This window comes from Schistocerca serialis, chromosome 4, assembly GCF_023864345.2.
Source record: "Schistocerca serialis cubense isolate TAMUIC-IGC-003099 chromosome 4, iqSchSeri2.2, whole genome shotgun sequence".
NCBI classification, from domain to species: Eukaryota; Metazoa; Arthropoda; class Insecta; order Orthoptera; family Acrididae; genus Schistocerca; species Schistocerca serialis.
The window spans coordinates 209,231,940-209,252,529 of NC_064641.1; positions in this window are offsets into that span (position 1 = coordinate 209,231,940).

The following is a 20,590-nucleotide window of genomic DNA, read 5'->3' on the forward strand; positions in this document are numbered from 1 at the left end:
TGCACTGTAAAAGTAATTAATTGTCGTAATGAAAATGGAAGACTTTCATACTGTAAGTTAGCAATCTGACTGCAAGAATTTTGGGCAGTATAAACTGCCTGAACAATTAACTTGGACATGAAAGCTAGAGAAACTGGCTTTGCAAAATTTGATCACAAAAACAGTCTCTAAATAACATACGCTGGCCCTGACTGAATAACTAAAAAAAATCATAATCATTTCTCCTTACCTCTATTCTGCGCAAATATGGACAACGAATTGCAGTACTGCTCTGTCTTGCATGCCGCTATGCTAAAGCTGCAAATTACTATATCTACACAGAGACACTCGAGAGGTGCAATGAGTTCTCTGTTAATTGCAACTCGAACAGTTTGTCGAAGATACTTAGTTTCTTCATCCAGTAAAGAGAATTGTAAGACGGAGGTTGGTAAGAAAATGAAATATGCACAAAAATGACAACACTAAGTTTTTTTCTATATTGAGAAAAAGAGCTCACTGCTGGTTTTAAATTTAATGAACTTCTCAACATCCAAACAATACACTTTCCTATCTCTCAAATCTAACAACTTTCAGTAAAATAACCAAGTTAGTTCGATGGCGCAGCAATATGTAAAGAAAACAACATCATTACTATATTTAGCTGACATTCCATTAGATTTCTTCCTTCACAAATCAGTTTCATAATCATGTCGATTGAACAAAATGATAAACTGAGATATTAAATTTGAATGATAATATTTCCATCGCTTCCTCACTAACATTGCTTAATATTGTCAGCGTAACTGACTGAACGTCGACTGCACTCCCTACCAAAGCTAAACGGAGTCTGCTACCACTGCGCCCTGCGCACCTCAAAGATACTTAACTTCTGCGATACAGCTTGCAACATCGCTGCTCGCTCACAGTCGATTCAGATACCAAAAATTCGTGTACCGAAATTATACATGACACCTATCAAAGATTCTTGTAAAACGTCCCAGCAGTGGGGTCGAAACATCGATCGTGTTGAAGAAACTGAACAGGAACATGACGAGGCCTAACATCCCAAAACATTTTTACCTTCAGCAATGCATCTCCTACTTGACTACTGCTGAAGCGTATGGGACCTGCACCAGGTCAGACTAACGGGGGACCTAGAGCGTATTAAACTAAGACTGGTGCTAATGGCCACTTGCTTAACTGAAGAAGAAAAAAAAAACAGAAATTTGTAAGAACTTAAGTGTCAGATGCTCGAAGAAAGACGACTTACATTCAAGCACTTGTTCTAAAATATTCAAGAACATTGTTTCAGAGCAGAAACTACGAATATGCTTCGACACAGCACATAACTGCCTTACAGAGGTCGTGCACACAAACTATCACTTCGCGCATAATCACACAACAGTCATTCTCCCAATGTTTCATCTGGAACGAGAAGAAACCTTAATATATGGTACAATAAGAAGTATCCTCTGCCCTGCACTTCACCGTGAATGGCACAGTATAGGTGTAATTTGGGAAGTAGAAAAATTGCAGACTTCCCTTACAGGCTCACGGATTCTGGTGACTGATGTGTTAAAATTTTTAGCGGTAATCAGATTTCTTAACATTCTCCACAAGGAATCCGTTCCAGTTTTCTAAAAGATTGTGGAAAAAGGCAGAAGTTCCATAATTTCTGCTCCTATATGGACTGAAATTCAGCTCCCGAACTTTTGATGGCCAGGGGGGCCCTGCCCAAGGGTGCGAGGTGTGCACTACATCCGAGAGTCGGCGGCAGCGTCGAGGGCTGACGTTTCAGTATTGTATGTGACACAGTACTTGAAGATTTCGTATAAATCATGAAACTTGATTAATATCCCAATAATTTTTAACACTAGGCGTGGATTACCTATCAGCATCAACGGGGGATGCCACAATAGTGTTCACACCCCGGCAATCGGTGGATTAGGGCCGTCTCTACAGACCGATAACTTTGGATATTGCTGCCTCTGAGGGAAGGTTGGTCACAATAATATGAGCCCTCAGTTTCAGTAGAATCATAGAACACATAGTGAGTTCAAATATCATGACCTACCCGAAAAAATCATTTCTCCTTGGAAACTACCATTGGATTCGCGAACGTAATGGCCATAACATGGTCACTTGAAAAGGTTAAATAAACATTACAAGATACTAGTGAGACCATAGGACCCACTCAGAATTGAATAACCAGCACAATTTGGAGCAGACTATACGCTCCACTTACCGTTGTCCGTATCACTAAACGTCGTTTGACAGGGATCCATGTTAAACGCCAGGTCGCCTAAACACACTTCACGTGTCTCTCGATGACTTGCGTAGGTTCTGGACTTTTTGCGGCGCGCCACTTCTTTATCTGGTATGGCAACAGCAACGCTACGTTGCTCTGTAATTATCTACAAATCACAAATTATTGCTGTTCTTCAGTAACTGTTTGTAATGTTAATCTAATTTCGTGTAAACAGGCCACTGTCGGCCCATGGTGGTCTGTCGAATTCAAAATGATGATGAATGACTTTCAGAAATATATTACATATGAAAAGCATCTCTCAAACACAGAGAAAAAAATGGTTCAAATGGCTCTGAGCACTATGGGACTTAAAATCTGAGGTCATCAGTCCCCTAGAACTTAGAACTACTTAAACCAAACTAACCTAAGGACATCACACACATCCATGCCCCAGGCAGGATTCGAACCTCCGACCGTATTAGCCGCGTGGTTCCAGACTGAAGCACCTAGAACCGCTCGGCCACAGCGGCTGGCAAACACAGAGAAAAAATCTTCAAGACGCAACAGGAAATATTAAAAAGAAGACTCAATTAATATTAAGGATGAGAGAGGGGTATAAGAGGCGAGCAAAATTAAATTTTAGGTTAGTGTTATATTCTTACTGAAATTTTGTTCACTAACATGCTGCCCTTTTTGACTTCGTTACTCTGTCTGATAATGGTCTCGTAAATATAAAACTAGGAAATGCGACAGAACATCCATAGATTGTGCCTTAATTTATAGGTATGAAATTTTACCTTTGGTAATCCTTGTGTATTTACAGTTACTCTCAGGGATGCACAAACCACAAACGTAGCGGCCACCGCCTTAGACATTTGCCCTTATTCGAAATCTGTGAGGTGCAAGAAGAAGGTAAATGAACACGAGCCAGTTGTGAAAGATGTACTGGCTGCGGTCAGACGTGGAGGAACACGCGATGCTAACCGACCTCTGTCACGTACTCCACCATTTGAGTGCGATGCGGAGCGGCTTGGAAATAGCATGCCGCTTTCCAAACCATCGTCAGCTTACCAAACTTCAGAGCCGCTACGTCTCATCCGAACCGCTCCTAAAGTGGCTCCACGAGATTGAGTGTATTCTATTGTGTAACTCCCACCAGCTAAAAATCTCAACAGTTCTGTGTGCTGAATCCCTGTCCTCCGCATGGCGTCCCGGTGTGCTGATTGGTCAGTTACGGAGGCGGAATGTTAAAGAATTATTAGTTGTAAAACATGCTAATACGGTTAGTTTCTAATTACCGGTGGTGTTTCGCTGTATGATAAGCATACACTTCAGTAAAGTTTGTGACCTACTAAACGAATATGTATCAGCAGGCACCATAATTTTAAAAATTTTGTAGAAAGAAAAATAACAGCTATCTAAATCGAAAAATGTTAGACTTCGAAACATTCATAGTTCAGAATAAATCATAAAAAATCTGTCTGAAGTCAGTAGCCAGATAGGTACCCCTCGAAGTAAACTGTAGGCGGCGTTAAGATTAAACCACTACAGTCGATCTCTGTCTTTGATAGAATACTCTGACTATATTAAGGCAATTTGTGGCTTGTCTGTATGAAAATCCACTGTGGGTGTGCCATCTGCGCTTACTGGTCTGTGAAGACATCCATGATGATGTACAGTTGCTTGGGCTTAATAAATTGAGTGAGAAAACAAGACACAGGCTGGAAAGACACCGACATTTTACTTGCTGTTATTCAGCTTATTTCGTTGTGAATGTCCGATCCCACCAGTTAAATCCAAAAGTTAAATCGAACAATGTAATAGATATCCTGTGTGATCATTTGCTCATAGCCTCTAATCCGCTCCTCTGAAATGAACTGATGTAATATGTTTTACGTAGTTACTAAATGAGTTTAATACTTCGAATTCTCTACAACGCTGCTCTCTTTCATCATTTGACATATTCAGGGTGTTTCTCTGCTGCATTACACTAAAGCCACTAGATTTGTTTCTCCTGTGCTTTCGTGGCTGGATCTAAATCATCATCACAGTAGTAAGTAGCAGTCACAGCCAGTGAGGTTCCTGCCGCCGTTGGATAAGCAGGTGCCAGCAGCAAGTCGTATACTCCTAGCTCACTTATTTGTTACATAGTTTTGGTATAGGAGGTGTAATTTCGAGTTTTAGTTACTGTAATCGTAAATTCAGCCAGACTGTAGCGCAGTCGTTAGGCATTTGTACACGTTAGTTCATACATTCTTTGCGTGTTTCCCTTGCGTTATCTAGGCACGGACTCGTGTTTCAGTAACTGTTGTTCAACAGCGATTAGAATGGACAGGGACTGTGATTGCTGTGTTCGGATGAGGACTGAGTTGGCATCCCTTCGCTCACATCTGCAGGTGGCGCTGACTTCGGTCGTGCAGCTTGAGGCTGTTGCCAATGGGCACCACTGTGGGAAACCGGACTTTGGTATCATGGGGATGTCAACCTCGTCCCGTCTGTCCCCAGATCGGTCTGCGGCTGTAGTTGCCCCGGTTACTGCCCGCAGTGGGGCTGAGCCCTCGCCTGTGGTTGATTGGGAGGTCGTTCCAAGGCGTGGCAGGTAGCGAAAGACGTTCCCGGAGGCTGATCAGAAAGCCTCCCCGGTGCGTCTGACAAACAGGTTTCAGACACTGTCTCTGGCTGAGCCAGATGCAGCAGCCTGCCCTGTTTCAGAGGTTGATTCTCAGCCTTCAAGGTCCAGGCAATCGCAGAGGGTGGGCTTATTGGTAGTTGGGAGCTCCAATGTCAGGCGCATAATGGGGCCCCTTAGGGATATGGCGGCTAAGGAGGGGAAGAAATGCAGTGTGCACTCCGTGTGCATTCCGGGTGGAGTCATTCCTGATGTGGAAAGGGTCCTTCCGGATGCCATGAAGAGCACAGGGTGCAGCCAGCTGCAGGTGGTGGCACATGTCGGCACTAATGACGTGTGCCGCTTTAGATCTGAGGAAATTCTCTCTGGATTCCAGCGGCTATCTGATTTGGTGGAGGCTGCCGGTCTTGCTTACGAGATGAAGGCAGAGCTCACCATCTGCAGCATCATTGACAGAACCGACTGCGGACCTTTGGTGCAGAGCCGGGTGGAGGGTCTGAATCAGAGGCTCAGACGGTTTTGCGACCGTGTTGGCTGCAGATTCCTTGACTTGCGCCATAGGGTGGCGGGGTTTCGGGTTCCGCTGAATAGGTCAGGAGTTCACTACACTCAGCTGGCGGCTACACGTGTAACGGAGGCTGTGTGGTGTGGACTGGGCGGTTTTTTAGGTTAGAAGGCCTCGGGAAAGTACGGAGTGGGCTGCAATCTCAAAGGGTGCATGGCAAATACAGGACGTGCTTGGATCAAGGAACAGTCGGAATTGTAAATTGTTGTAGTTGTGCTGGGAAAGTCCCTGAGCTTTAAGCGCTAATAGAAAGCACAGAAGCTGAAATCGTTATAGGTACAGAAAGCTGGCTAAAGCCTGAAATAAGTTCTGCAGAAATTTTTACGAAGTCTCAGACGGTGTTCAGGAAAGACAGATTAGGCAGAATTGGTGGTGGAGTGTTTGTGTCTGTCAGTAGTGGTTTATCTTGTAGTGAAGTCGAAGTAGATACTCCGTGAGAATTGGTATGGGCGGAGGTTATACTTAACGGCCGAACTAAGTTAATAATTGGGTCCTTCTACAGACCCCCAGACTCCGATGATATAGTTGCTGAACATTTCAGAGAAAATTTAAGTCTCGTAACAAATAAATACCCCACTCATACGGTTATAGTTGGTGGGGACTTCAACCTTCCCTCGATATGTTAGCAAAAATACTTGTTCAAAACCGGTGGTAGGCAGAAAACATCTTCCGAAATTGTCCTAAACGCATTCTCCGAAAATTATTTCGAGCAGTTAGTCCACGAACCAACGCGAATTGTAAATGGTTGCGAAAACACACTTGACCTCTTAGCCACAAACAACCCAGAGCTAATAGAGAGCATCATGACTGATACAGGGAATAGTGATCACAAGGTCGTTATAGCTAGGCTCAATACCGTTTCTTCCAAATCCACCAGAAACAAACGCAAAATAATTTTATTTAAAAAAGCGGGTAAAGTGTCACTAGAAGCCTTCCTAAGAGACAATCTCCATTCCATCCGAAGTGACTATGCAAATGTAGACGAGATGTGGCTCAAATTCAAAGATATAGTAGCAACAGCAATTGAGAGATTCATACCTCATAAATTGGTAAGAGATGGAACTGATCCCCCATGGTACACAAAACAGGTCCGAACGCTGTTGCAGAGTCAACGGAAAAAGCATGCGACGTTCAGAAGAACGCGAAATCCCGAAGATTGGTTAAAATTTACAGACGCGTGAAATTTGGCACGGACTTCAATGCGAGATGCCTTTAATAGGTTCCACAATGAAACATTGTCTCGAAATTTTGTTGAAAATCCGATGAAATTCTGGTCGTATGTAAAGTACACAAGCGGCAAGACGCAGTCAATACCTTCGCTGCGCAGTGCCGATGGTACTGCTACCGACGACTGTGCCGCTAAAGCGGAGTTATTGAACACAGTTTAGCGAAATTCCTTCACCAGGGAAGACGAATGGAATATTCCAGAATTTGAAACACGAATAGCAGCTAGCATGAGTTTCTTAGAAGTAGATACCTTAGGGGTTGCGAGGCAAGTCTTCAGGTCCAGATTGTATACCGATTAGGTTCCTTTCAGATTACGCTGATACAATAGCTCCCAACTTAGCAATCATATACAACCGCTCGCTCACCGATAGACCTGTACCTGCAGATTGGAAAAATGCGCAGGTCGCGCCAGTGTTTAAGAGGGGTAGTAGGAGTAATCCATCGAACTACAGACCTATATCATTGACGTCGGTTTGCAGTAGGGTTTTGGAGCGTATACTGTATTCAAACATTATGAATCACCTCGAAGGGAACGATCTATTGATACGTAATCAGCATGGTTACAGAAAGCATCGTTCTTGTGCAACGCAGCTAGCTTTTTATTCGCACGAAGTAATGGCCGCTATCGACAGGGGATCTCAAGTTGATTCCGTATTTCTAGATTTCAGGAAAGCTTTTGACACCGTTCCTCACAAGCGACTTCTAATCAAGCTGCGGGCCTATGGGGTATCGTTTCAATTGTGCGACTGGATTCGTGATTTCCTGTCAGGAAGGTCGCAGCTCGTAGTAATAGACGGCAAATCATCGAGTAAAACTGAAGTGATATCAGGTGTTCCCCAGGGAAGCGTCCTGGGACCTCTGCTGTTCCTGATCTATATAAATGACCTGGGTGACAATCTGAGCAGTTCTCTTAGGTTGTTCGCAGATGATGCTGTAATTTACCGTCTAGTAAGGTCATCCGAAGACCAGTATCAGTTGGAAAGCAATTTAGGAAAGATTGCTGTATGGTGTGGCAGGTGGCAGTTGACGCTAAATAACGAAAAGTGTGAGGTGATCCACATGAGTTCCAAAAGAAATCCACTGGAATTCGATTACTCGATAAATAGTACAATTCTCAAGGCTGTCAATTCAACTAAGTACCTGGGTGTTCAAATTACGAACAATTTCAGTTGGAAAGAACACATAGATAATATTGTGGGGAAGGCGGGCCAAAGGTTGTGTTTCATTGGCAGGACACTTAGAAGATGCAACAAGTCCACTAAAGAGACAGCTTACACTACACTCGTTCGTCCTCTGTTAGAATATTGCTGCACGGTGTGGGATCCTTACCAGGTGGGATTGACGGAGGACATCGAAAGGGTGCAAAATAGGGCAGCTCGTTTTGTATTATCATGTAATAGAGGAGAGAGTGTGGCAGATATGATACGCGAGTTGGGATGGAAGTCATTAAAGCAAAGACGTTTTTCGTCGTTCGGGTGAGATCGAAATTTCAGTCACCAACTTTCTCTTCCGAATGCGAAAATATTTTGTTGAGCCAAACCTACATAGGTAGGAATGATCATCAAAATAAAATAAGAGAAATCAGAGCTCGAACAGAAAGGTTTAGGTGTTCGTTTTTCGCGCGCGCTGTTCGGGAGTGGAATGGTAGGGAGATAGTGTGATTGTGGTTCGATGAACCCTCTGCCAAGCACTTAAATGTGAATTGCAGAGTAATCATGTAGATGTAGATGTAGATGTAGATTCCTAATCATATGCGTAACTGTCAAATGAGTGTGCTGATACGTGTAAGTCATTTACTGTTTTTCCGTTAATTCGAACTTGCTTTCGATGGGATTGATATCCACTGATAAATTCAGCATTACATGAAATATGGGATTGTGATTGCATTTACATGTGCTGTGAAATTGTTTGTTTCTTTTTCTCACTATTCCATAACACAACTAATGAGCTTTTGTTGTGGTCTAATTACATCAGATTTAGTAGCGCAATCTTTACGCAATTTTCTTCGATTTTACTCAAGTAATGTTGGTCAAAATTAGTTCCATAGCCAATATTTAAATTACAGGCGTGCCCAGTGGCAAGGTCATAGTGGCAGCACTGACTCACAAAAAAGTAAAGCACCCAGGAGGCATGGTAGTCAGTTATGTAAATGATTAGCGTTACAAATCTCTGTGACAGGTTGAACGGCAACCTCAGTGCATTAGTGTAGATAGTGTTCAGTGTTGTTACGAGGCCTGGTGGGGTATACACACTGAGGAGCCAAGGAAACTGGTGCACTTGCCTAATATCGTATAAGGCCCCAGCAAGCACGCTGAAGTGCGGCAACACGACGTGGCATGGACTCGACTGATATCTGAAGTAGTGCTGGAGGAAATTGACACCATGAGTCCTGTAAGACTGTCCATAAATCCGTAAGAATACGAGGGGGTGGAGATCTCTTCTGAACAGCATACTGCAAGGCATCCCACATGTGCTCAATAATGCTCATGTCTGGGGAGTTTGGTGACCAGTGGAAGTGTTTAAAATCAGAAGAGCCACTCTGCAGCCGTTCTGGCCGTGTCGGGTGTCGCATCGTCCTACTGGAACTGCCTAAGTCCGTCGGAATGTACAATTGACTTGAATAGATGCAGGTGATCAGACAGAATGCTTTCGAACGTGTCACCTGTCAGAGTGGTACCTAGACGTATCAGGGATCCCATATTACTCCAACTGCACACGCCCCACACCATTACAGAGCTTCCACCACTTGAAAAGTCTCCTGCTGACGTGCAGGGTCCATGGAGTCATGAGGTTGTCTCCATACCCGTACACGTCCATCCGCTTGGTACAATTTGAAACGAGACTCGTCCAACCACGCAACGTGTTTCCAATCATCAACAGTCCGATGTCGGTGATGGCGGGCCCAGGCGACGCATAAAGCTTTGTGTCGTGCTCTCATCAGGGGTACACGAGTGGGCCTTCGACTGCGAAAGCCCATATCGATGATGTTTCGTTGAAGGTTTGCACGGAGGCACTTCTTGATGGCCCAGCATTGAAATCTGCAGCTATTTGCGGAAGTGTTGCACTTCTGTCACGTTAAACGATTCTCTTCAGTCGTCGTTGGTCCCGTTCTTGCAAGATCTTTTTCCGGCCGCCGCGACGTCGGCGATTTGATGTTTTACCGGATTCTAAATATTCACGGTACACTCGTGAAATGGTGGTACGGGAAAATCCATGCTTCATCACTACCTCCGAGATGTTGTGTCCCATCGTTCGTGTGCAGAGCGCAGACTGTAACACCACGTTCAAAGTCAGTTAAATCGTGATAACCTGCCATTGTAGCAGCAGTAACCTATCTAACAATTGCGCCAGACACTTATTGTCTTATATTGGCGTTGACGACCGCAGCGCCGTATTCTGCCTGTTTACACATCTCTGTATTTGAGTACACATGGCTACATCAGTTTCTTTGGGGCTTCAGTGTATAACTGGCGTGAAGAGTATCGGATGTTCAGTTATCACTGTGAAGAACACGGACGTGCCGCGTACTCGTATGAGACAGCGTTGTAATGAAATGATTGTACAGCATTGATGACCTCTGAGCCGCACGTCTCTTCAGTTAATGCCACATTGGGTGACTCGGGTGTCGATGATGGCGATGAGATCAACACAACACACAGTCTCCGAACTGAGAAAACCTCCCGGTTGGGGATCGAATCCGGGGCCACTGCATGGCAGTCCTACGTGCTGACTACTCGGACGGGGGGGGGGGGGGGGGGCGCACTGAGACAGCGTTGTTGGCATCTTACAAACTCTGAAGGTAACATAATTGTGTGTATGCATTTCGCCAGCTAATCGAATCGAGTACTATCTATACTTGCGAGGCATTCGGGTCTGACAGTTCCTCGATGTCGGACTGCATGGGAAAGTGAGGGCAGGCACAGTCGCCGTCAGTGTTACTGTCGACTACATCTGACCATCAAAACGGAAGACTGTATATCCACTCTTCTGACAGGTCTTTGGGTCGACGGCCGCTTACTGCTGTGAGAAAACAAAACGCCTACAGCCGTTCTTATGATTTTACTTATTTCGTTGCAACCAGTTTCGGCACTTCAGTGCGCCATCGTCAGGCTGTAGTTAAGTACAAAGTGGTGGCAAGAAGCCTACATATATCGCATCAGTGGCCAGCACAAATGGACACTCAGATTATCTGAAAACGTCCGTGTCTCGCCAAAGTTTTCAGATAATCTGATCTGCGTATTCAGTTATGCTGGTCACTGATGCGATGTATAGGGATATATATACAGGTATAGTGTCAACCCCATCCGCATCATCTACAGCCTGATGATGGCGGATTGAAGCGTCGAATCTGGTTACAACGAAATAAATAAAATCATAAGGACGGCTGTAGGCGTCTTATTTTCTCACAAAACGGAAGCCCATCTTATTGTGCATCAAGCACATGATAACCCCTTCACTTATACGCCTGCCATCCGAGTACAAGTAATGGACTCCTCGTGAAATTCTGTGTTATCCCGCACCATTGGTCGGTGCAGCAGCAGCTGGACTAGAGGATCACTGTCCCATACGGAGGTTAACCGTTAACACCACAAAATGGCTCTGAGTACTATGGGACTTAACTTCTAAGGTCATCAGTCCCCTAGAACTTAGAACTAGTTAAACCTAACTAATAAGGACATCACACACATCCATGCCCGAGGCAGGATTCGAACCTGCGATCGTAGCGGTCGCGCGGTTCCAGACTGTAGCGCCTAGAACCGCTCGGTCACCCAGGCCGGCCTTAACACCACAGCACAAAAGGGTAATTGGAGCAGGGTACGACCGGAAAGCATTGTGTTCAACGAGGAATCGAGATTCTGAGCTACTGTGGGTGTTCCCTGTCGGCGAGTATGCCAGCAACATGGGAAGAGATCCCATTCTTCCAACTTTTTGGAGACGCACAACAGTTTTACTCCTGGTTTCATGGTGTTGGTCATGACACGAGTTCAGGTGACGACTGATAGTGATTGAGGGGACATTGGAGGCCTAACAATGTGTCGTCATGTGTTACCTCTAATGCGACGGTACTGTGATGCCATTTTCCAACAGGACACTGCTCGACCACACTTGGTACGTGTCTCCATGAACAATGTGCGTGATGTTTAGGTCCTCCTGTGGCCAGCAATATCCCCATATTTGTCCTCCACAGTACATATGTGGGACCATCTTGGATGTCAGCGCCTACCAGTGCCAGCAGCCAGTACTTAGGAACAAGTTACAACGGTTGTGGGCCATATTCCCTTAGTAGAGGATACCACAGCTTTATGATACCTTTCAAAATCGAATCAATCCAAGCATCTAGGCCAGAGGGAATGTAAAGTCAAACTGGTAAGTGGGCTCATACTGCCGAGTTCTTTGTATGTTTGACTCGATTTTGTCATCGCTGAAACAATATAACACGCGCTCTCAACCCGTGAAGTTTTACTTCGTTTCTTCTTACCCTTCTGAGCGCTTCACCTTTTTTTTTATTTTGTCACACAGAGTATTTTACAGACTCACCATCAACAACAGGGTACTGGGTAGGCCGAAAACGTTTCGAGTTCTTGTTTCGGTCATTATACTTAAAGATCCTTTGATGCATTTCTCCATTCTCATATCTTCCCGTCTATTATGTTTATTTCAGCAGTCCTCCTGTTGGCTCATCAGAGACGATCTGTCTTACGGGTCTGATTCAGGGGCCTGTACCTGCGGTTCTTTCCTTTCACATCGTTTCGACTACAATTTTCAATAACCGTTCCAGTTGCGAAAGTGTTCCTTATTTTACTCCACCACCCGTTTTCATGTTGAAGCCGTTTCCTATGAAAAATTTAACTTTGCTTCAGCACAGCAGAACTTTCAGTTTCCACTAGAAAATGGCTTCAATATTAAAGCTGAAATATATCATGGAGTAAAATGACGAACTTTTCGGTAACTGGAGCGGTTATTCATCAATCTAGTACATAGCTCCAGAACAGTAACGTTCTCCAGACATGGAGGGACTAATAACTACTCACATCCTAATGTGTGTACAAATTTATCGAACTCTCCACGAGTCTATTGTCCAAGTTTAACATTTAGTCATCCAGAACGTCCACCAGTCGAACAAACCATCAACTTAGTTTCTTTTTTTATGTGTTTTTTTTCTATTTCTATATGGTTCAGACACCACACGTTCTGCTACATTAAGAACTCTACTCAACTGCGGTTCATCTTCGGCGACAATTGCTATACTGTCAGCGATCATGCCGATTTGTCAGTGGCAAACAGACCACACACAGCGGTAACGAATCACTAACCAGTTTGTCGTGTACATCTACATCTACATCTACATGATTACTCCGCAATTCACATTTAGGTGCTTGGCAGAGGGTTCATCGAACCACAATCATACTATCTCTCTACCATTCCACTCCCGAACAGCGCGCGGGAAAAACGAACACCTAAACCTTTCTGTTCGAGCTCTGATTTCTCTTATTTTATTTTGATGATCATTCCTACCTATGTAGGTTGGGCTCAACAAAATATTTTCGCATTCAGAAGAGGAAGTTGGTGACTGAAATTTCGTAAATAGATCTCGCCGTGACGAAAAACGTCTTTGCTTTAATGACTTCCATCCCAACTCGCGTATCATATCTGCCACACTCTCTCCTCTATTACGTGATAATACAAAACGAGCTGCCCTTTTTTGCACCCTTTCGATGTCCTCCGTCAATCCCACCTGGTAAGGATCCCACACCGCGCAGCAATATTCTAACAGAGGACGAACGAGTGTAGTGTAAGCTGTCTCTTTAGTGGACTTGTTGCATCTTCTAAGTGTCCTGCCAATGAAACGCAACCTTTGGCTCACCTTCCCCACAATATTATCTATATGGTCTTTCCAAGTGAAGTTGTTCGTAATTTTTACACCCAAGTACTTAGTTGAATTGACAGCCTTGAGAATTGTACTATTTATCGAGTAACCGAATTCCAACGGATTTCTTTTGGAACTCATGTGGATCACCTCACACTTTTCGTTATTTAGCGTCAACTGCCACCTGCCACACCATACAGCAATCTTTTCTAAATCGCTTTGCAACTGATACTGGTCTTCGGATGACCTTACTAGACGGTAAATTACAGCATCATCTGCGAACAACCTAAGAGAACTGCTCAGATTGTCACCCAGGTCATTTATATAGATCAGGAACATCAGAGGTCCCAGGACGCTTCCCTGGGGATCACCTGTATCTCAAAGGCCGGCCGCTGTGGCCGAGCGGTTCTAGGACCTTCAGTCCGGAACCGCGCTGCTGCTACGGTCGCAGGTTTGAATCATGCCTCGGACATGGATGTGTGTGATGTCATTAGGTTAGTTAGGTTTAAGTAGTTCTAAATCGGGGGGAATGATGACCTCAGATGTTAAGTCCCATAGTGCTTAGAGCCATGTTTGTATCTCAAAGCGAATGTTCTCCACTGCTGACAAGTGTAGTTTATTACATTAAAAAAATTGTAAGGACGCATTACTTTAGACCCAGTTAAATGCTAAGGTAATGTTTACTTCCTTTATCCTCCGTCTTGGCAGTTGTTGCATAGACAGGAACGTAGACTCCCGAAATGAAATTTTCACTATACAGCGGAGTGTGCGCTGATATGAAACTTCCTGGCAGATTAAAACTGTATACCGGAGCGAAGGTAATGAGTTCGAGTCTCGGTCCGCCACACAGTTTTAATCTGCCAGGAAGTTTCGAACGTAGACTTGTTTGGGTCGGGGAGGGAGGAGAGGGGAGGGGACATTCGGTATCGTCGTGAGGTGATTCATTGGCTTCAAGGAAAGGAAATGAATGGACACTCCATCTGCAAGGAGTTCGTGGCCCAAATACGGGCGGTTACGGCAGCGGGATTCCCACTGAAGTGAAAGTGCGCGAAGACCAGATCTGTGGGTCACGTTTCCTCCGCAGCGCGACCCTGATCACAAAAACCACTCCCTCTGTAACGGCTCTACGGAAAATAGTCTCAGTGAATAAGAAGACACAACCCCCAAGAAGCTGATATATGGCTTTATTTATTCACTTTTAGTTTCCATAAAACTCTCATCTTACGGCTTCCTAGGGAGAACTATCGTCATTCCGAAGCTTGCGCAGTATTGATGGCAAGAGGTCGCTTTAGCAAGATAAAATGACTCGATTACGTCCACCATAAGATGATAGTTTTATCGAAGCTAGTCATGAGTAAAGAGGCATATTGCAGCTCTTGGAGCTCATCCTTTCTTTAAGCACTTGTGAGCCTTGGATCAGCTAGCACCTGTACCAAATATATTTTCCCATTTTAGAAACAATTATACATTCTAGTAGACCATCCTATCGTCGCACACTAAGTAGTTCTCTTTTAGACTTTTTACATAACCTGAAAATCAATGACGTTTCCATCCGGTGGCCACTTTGCTCGACTAGGGAGTAACGCACCGTGGCGTGGCGCGGCACTGACCTTTCAATTGGATGAATCAACCAGTGCGAAAAGTGACGTGTCGTGACGCGACGTGACGTTTTCGTTGTCAGTGTGAGCGTTTATTCAGCCGGCATCACTCTGACGGCGCCTGGTGCTGGCGGATGACTGAAAAAGGGATTGTCTGGCTTACTCTCGATGGCACGGATTTGTTTTCTCGTGTACTGTGAAAATTATTCGACAGTATTCCTCAATCTGCAATAAGTGTTTTCAGTGAATAAATAGAAGGTAATGAAAAAAAACGCTCTTCAAGGAGGTTATTTTGTGTGTGCGATTACTGATCTTGATCCACTCATAGCTGTTAATACAGCGAGTGCAACACCAAACTCGAAGAAGCATTTCGTAATAGTAGTTTAATTCTTATGGACAGATAGCTACCATTATGGAAAAGACTCCAATGGAAAATAAGCAAGAGTACAACTCTAACCAACTATGTCTATTCTAATGTGTTCTCAGGTTCCCGATAACACACATGGTGCCCAATAAATTTTTATTGATGTAACATTCAGTTCATACAATTTTCCATAAACGCTGATCAAATTTTGTTCTGGAGTTTCAGTTATTAGACACATCTATCGCGAATTACGTAATCGAAAAACTCACTTTTAAAACATTTCTACGAGCGCCACATCGTGAAGAATCATGCAAAAAATCTCAAAGCAAATTGTATTAAGATAAGCAAACCACTGGAATCCATTTCTAAGAAGCAAACTGCAACGCTTTTCTGGAACATTTGTAATACGGATCTGAAAACATATGCTCTCAGAAAACATATGCTTCTCCATGCATGGTTGGTTCCGTGCTACTTTTTCTCGTACTTACGAAAACACTTTTCTAATGATTTAAGTAATCTAATAATTTGAGATACAGTAAGGATATTGGCATGGACCTATTAATTCTCATTTTTATAAAATTTGCTGAAACTAGGACCGCATGAAATCAACAGTTTAGCAAACAAAAATTTGGAAATCTGTGGTAAGGACTACGGGACCAAACTGCTGAGATCATCGGTCCCTAGGCTTACGCACCACTTAATCTAACTTAAGCTAACTTACGCTATGGGCAACACACACACCAGTGCCCGAGGGAGGACTCAAACGTCCGACAGGGGGAGCCGCGCGAACCTTTCGCAAACAAGTTGCAAAAATTTTAACCGAATAAGAGGAATCTTCTGGAACAAACGCGATCATATTTAAGACTTGATTTTTTAATGTTTAGCGGTGGTTTGTGCTTTCAACAGTTAAATAAAGCGAGAAGGCAGTTTCATACACAGTGGAATCTCGGTTGTATATGTCATCCTAATGCCAATACTGCAGTACATTTATTGCACTGCTAGTTCTTATTGCTTTATGTTCCCCTTCTTATTATGACAATGACTTATTACAAAACATTGATAGCTTTTTATTGAATGTCCTTATTATTTATCTGAATGATAGTTTGAATAAGGTTCTTTGGAAATGACAAGCAAAAAGTTCATTGTATAATTAGAAAAAACAGAGATTATAGCCTCAATTTGCTGATAAAACTCCTTAGTTAACAACCACTTTCGGTCGACAGACCATCACCATGTTGTTAAAAGAATCTACAAGCATCATATAAGGTAAACCTAAAATCACTGAGCCGCGCGGGATCAGCCGAGCGGTCTAAGGGCGCTGCAGTCATGGACTGTGCGGCTAGTCCCGGCGGAGGTTCGAGTCCTCCCTCGGGCATGGGTATGTGTGTTTGTGCTTAGGATAATTTGGGTTAATTAGCGTGTAAGCTTAGGGACTGATGACCTTAGCAGTTAAGTCCCATAAGATTTCACACACATTTCATTTTTCAAAATCACTGACATCAGACAACAAAACCATGAATTAGTTCAAATGTTCAAATCTGTGTGAATTTCTAAGGGACCAAACTGCTGAGGTCATCGGTCCCTAGACTTACACAATATTTAAGCTAACTTACGCTAAGAACAACATACACTCCCATGCTCAAGCGAGGACTCGAACCTCCGGCGGGAGGGGCCGCGCAATCCATGAGATTGCGCCTGAAACCACGCGGCTCCATGAATTTGTCACTGTTGGCACACCGTAATATATATTACATCGTCAAAACGCAACGTAATTTACATTACGATGTGGCAATAGTGACAAATTCACGGTTTTATTATTTGACGTCAATTACTTTATATTCATCTAATTATTCGTCTTTAGTGCATTCGTCTTATGAGATGTTTCAGCTGGAGGCTCTCCATGATGTCGTGGCTCTGAGCACTTCCTAATATCACCCATTGTTCCAATTCTGTTCAACTTCTTTCTCTTATTCCTTCTAATTTTCCCTCTATAATTCTTTGTTGCGGAAGTTTTTTGCGCACTGTATGTCCCATTAAAGATTTTTTCTCCTCTTACTCGTCAGTTCCAACAATCTTCTTTATTTCTCTGTTTTTCATTACTTATTCATTCGTACTTCTATCAGTCCACTTCACGTTAAGCATTATTCTCTCTAGTCGCATTTCAAAACTTTCTAAAACTCTTTCTTTTCAACTGTCCGTGATTCACTACAATCCAGACATAATGTTTAACAAATCTTTTCCTCACCTCCACTGGAATTCTTCTGGATGTCAGTAACTACTTCACCTTTTCAAATGCTCTCATTCCCATAGACGTCCCCCTAATTTCTTTTGCACATCTTCCATTCTGTGCCATTAAACTTCAGAGGTACAGAAAGGAATTTACTTGTCTGTCTTTTTTCCGTCTAGAAATATCTTAACTGAAACTTACTCGCACTGGACTGTGCTCTCAAGTATTCGTGTAATATGATGCTTAAATGCTTTTGAGGGCCTGATGATGACATGTCGATCGAAACTGGTCGTTAAAAAAAATCATCATCGGCTCAGTAATCGTCACGTTTTTCAAATAAAACAAAAACACAAACACCATCTGAACTGGCCTTGAAAGGCCAACGGTACCGACAGGCCGCCGTGTCGTTCTCACCCCTTAGGCGTCACGGAGGGGCATGTGGTCAGCACACTGCTCTTCCGGCCGTTGTAAGTTTTCGTGACCGGTGTCGCTACTTCTAAATCAAGTAACCCCTCAATATGCTTCACAAGGGCTGAGTGCGCGCCGTTTGCCAACAGGATATGGCAGAATATTATTTATTTATTTATTGCCAAATTATAGACGTGTTACCCGATATTTTAAAATAGGTCGTACATCATACAGTTTTCGTTTTTCATTTTTTTTGCAGTTTTATTTTCTTTTGCTTTTATCTACAAAAACTCGGCGGATCCGGACGGTGACCCATCCGAGTGTTCTTAACTTTGGTGATCTGACGGGAACCTGTGTTGGGACGTTTTTCAAATACTCACGAGCCGTGGGGCACCATCTCCTGAAAATATATTAAACGGAAAAGTTAAATACGCCCCCTAGCGCAGTAGTCACCAAATGAGTTGTATGGAGGAAAGAGACTAGTTACAGAGGACCCACAGGACATGGAAGGAAACTGGCAGTGCTCTTTTCAAAGAAACCACCACAGTATTTTTCTTGATAAGTTTACGGAATGCACGGTGGACCTATATCTAAATTGCACAAGCGGTGAACCTAAATCTAAATTGCACAAGATTTGTTATGTACTGTATCCGCAACTGGTTGGCACGAGTAATTAATTTAAAGCGATCCGCTTTAGTTGTACCAGTGATTATTGAAATCACGATCAGTTTCGAGATGCTAAAATCACATCTTCAAGAGTATAAAATAGTTGTATTTGGTAATTGATAACATGCGGTCGGGCCAGTCAGCGCAAGGCTCCAAATCACTGCATCTTTGCGGAAAGTGTACCCTGTCGGGCAGCGGCACAGTATGAATGCCAACCACGACTGGCGTCGTCGACACCAGTGATTTGATGCCCTTGAAGTGACTGGCCAGACTGTTTTTTATATATTACTAAATACAATTTTTTTGTACAAGCGAAGATGGGGTTTTAATATACCGAAACCAATCGCGATTTGAATTATCATTAGTACAACTGTAGAGGAGTTTTTAAATTATTTAACTATATCTAAATTGCTGGAGGGTGTAATGGTACTTGAATTACGTAACCATTACAGCACCTCAACTCAACCTCTCGATACCAGAAATATTCTACTGTGTTTCTGTAAAGTAGTTAACATATTTCTGAGACAACATTCAGATTTGATTTCATTAATGTAGAGGTACATCGATATGTTTGTACTGCAATGATATTATTCTTATGTGTATTCTTTCTTTTGTCACTATGATCTTTGACGTACTTGTAACTCTTGATTTTTGGGCGCGTAAGCGATTATTAGAGAGTTAGAGAGTCGGACCTTGAGAAGGTCAAGTCTTGGACGTCATGTTGGAAAGACGCGTATTGTAGTCAGCTTTCAAAACGTGAACTTTAACAGTGAGGAAGATGTTTTCAAGTATGTTTTGTATTGTGAAGTGATGTTTTGTGTGTTACGTGATATTGCAACAAAAACAATAAAAAGGAAGTGTAGCTTAAATTCGGAGTGCTGATTATTTTTTTACATCACCATTGTGCTAACTTTGAAAGGTTTAATCTTCAAGAATGGTTTGTGAAACACATCTACAAAACTTTTGAATATAGCAGAATAAAACCTAGGCCTCTTTGCATCCGTGCTTGGAATCATCACCACCTAGATTTTCGACGATTGAGCCATGATTTTACAACGAGACCAGCGTGGGAAATCATGACGATGAGTGCCTAGTTTTTTCATTATTACGTGAAATGACTTTATTAACTGCGCTCTAATGACACCTGCCACATAATAACTTTGTTGTTGCCCGAAAATGCAGTATTTAGCAGCGTGAGCAACACCACAATCATTATTAAATTTTGACCTTTGTTGTGGTGGGGTTGTTAGAAGGGGGATTTGAACAGATGTCCTTCCGAATGTGAATGCGACCGAGCCGCCTCGCTCAGAATCGACGTAATTAGAGACAAATCATAAGCTCCTGAAAGTGGGAAAGGAAGTTTTCGCAAGCCTGCTGAAGGAACTGTGGCAGCATTAGGCTCAGTTGCCTTATGATAACCAGGGAAAGGTGCCACGGTTTGGCCAGAAGGGATAGTACAACCCGCTATTTTCGAATACGACACCGTGAACATCGCTACACCCCGTCGGTCGGTGCGGAGGCTGTGATGGGAATGCGAGTAGCAGAAGTCATGACGAAACTTCCGCGACGCCTACGGCCTAGCAGCGGCGGTGATGCCCGGCGAGCTCCTTCCTGCGACTGCGGTAATGCTACACCGGCCCATTGACGTCACTGGCCGGCGACACAGTTTAAAAGACGGCGGCCACCGCTCGGCAGTCACTCGACTACCCGTCGGCCAACAGGAGCAACAGTAGCGGCCATAAGCAGCAGCATGCAGTTGGCAGCCGCTCTCACCTTGACGGCAGTCGTGGCGCTGGCGGCGGCAGCTCCGC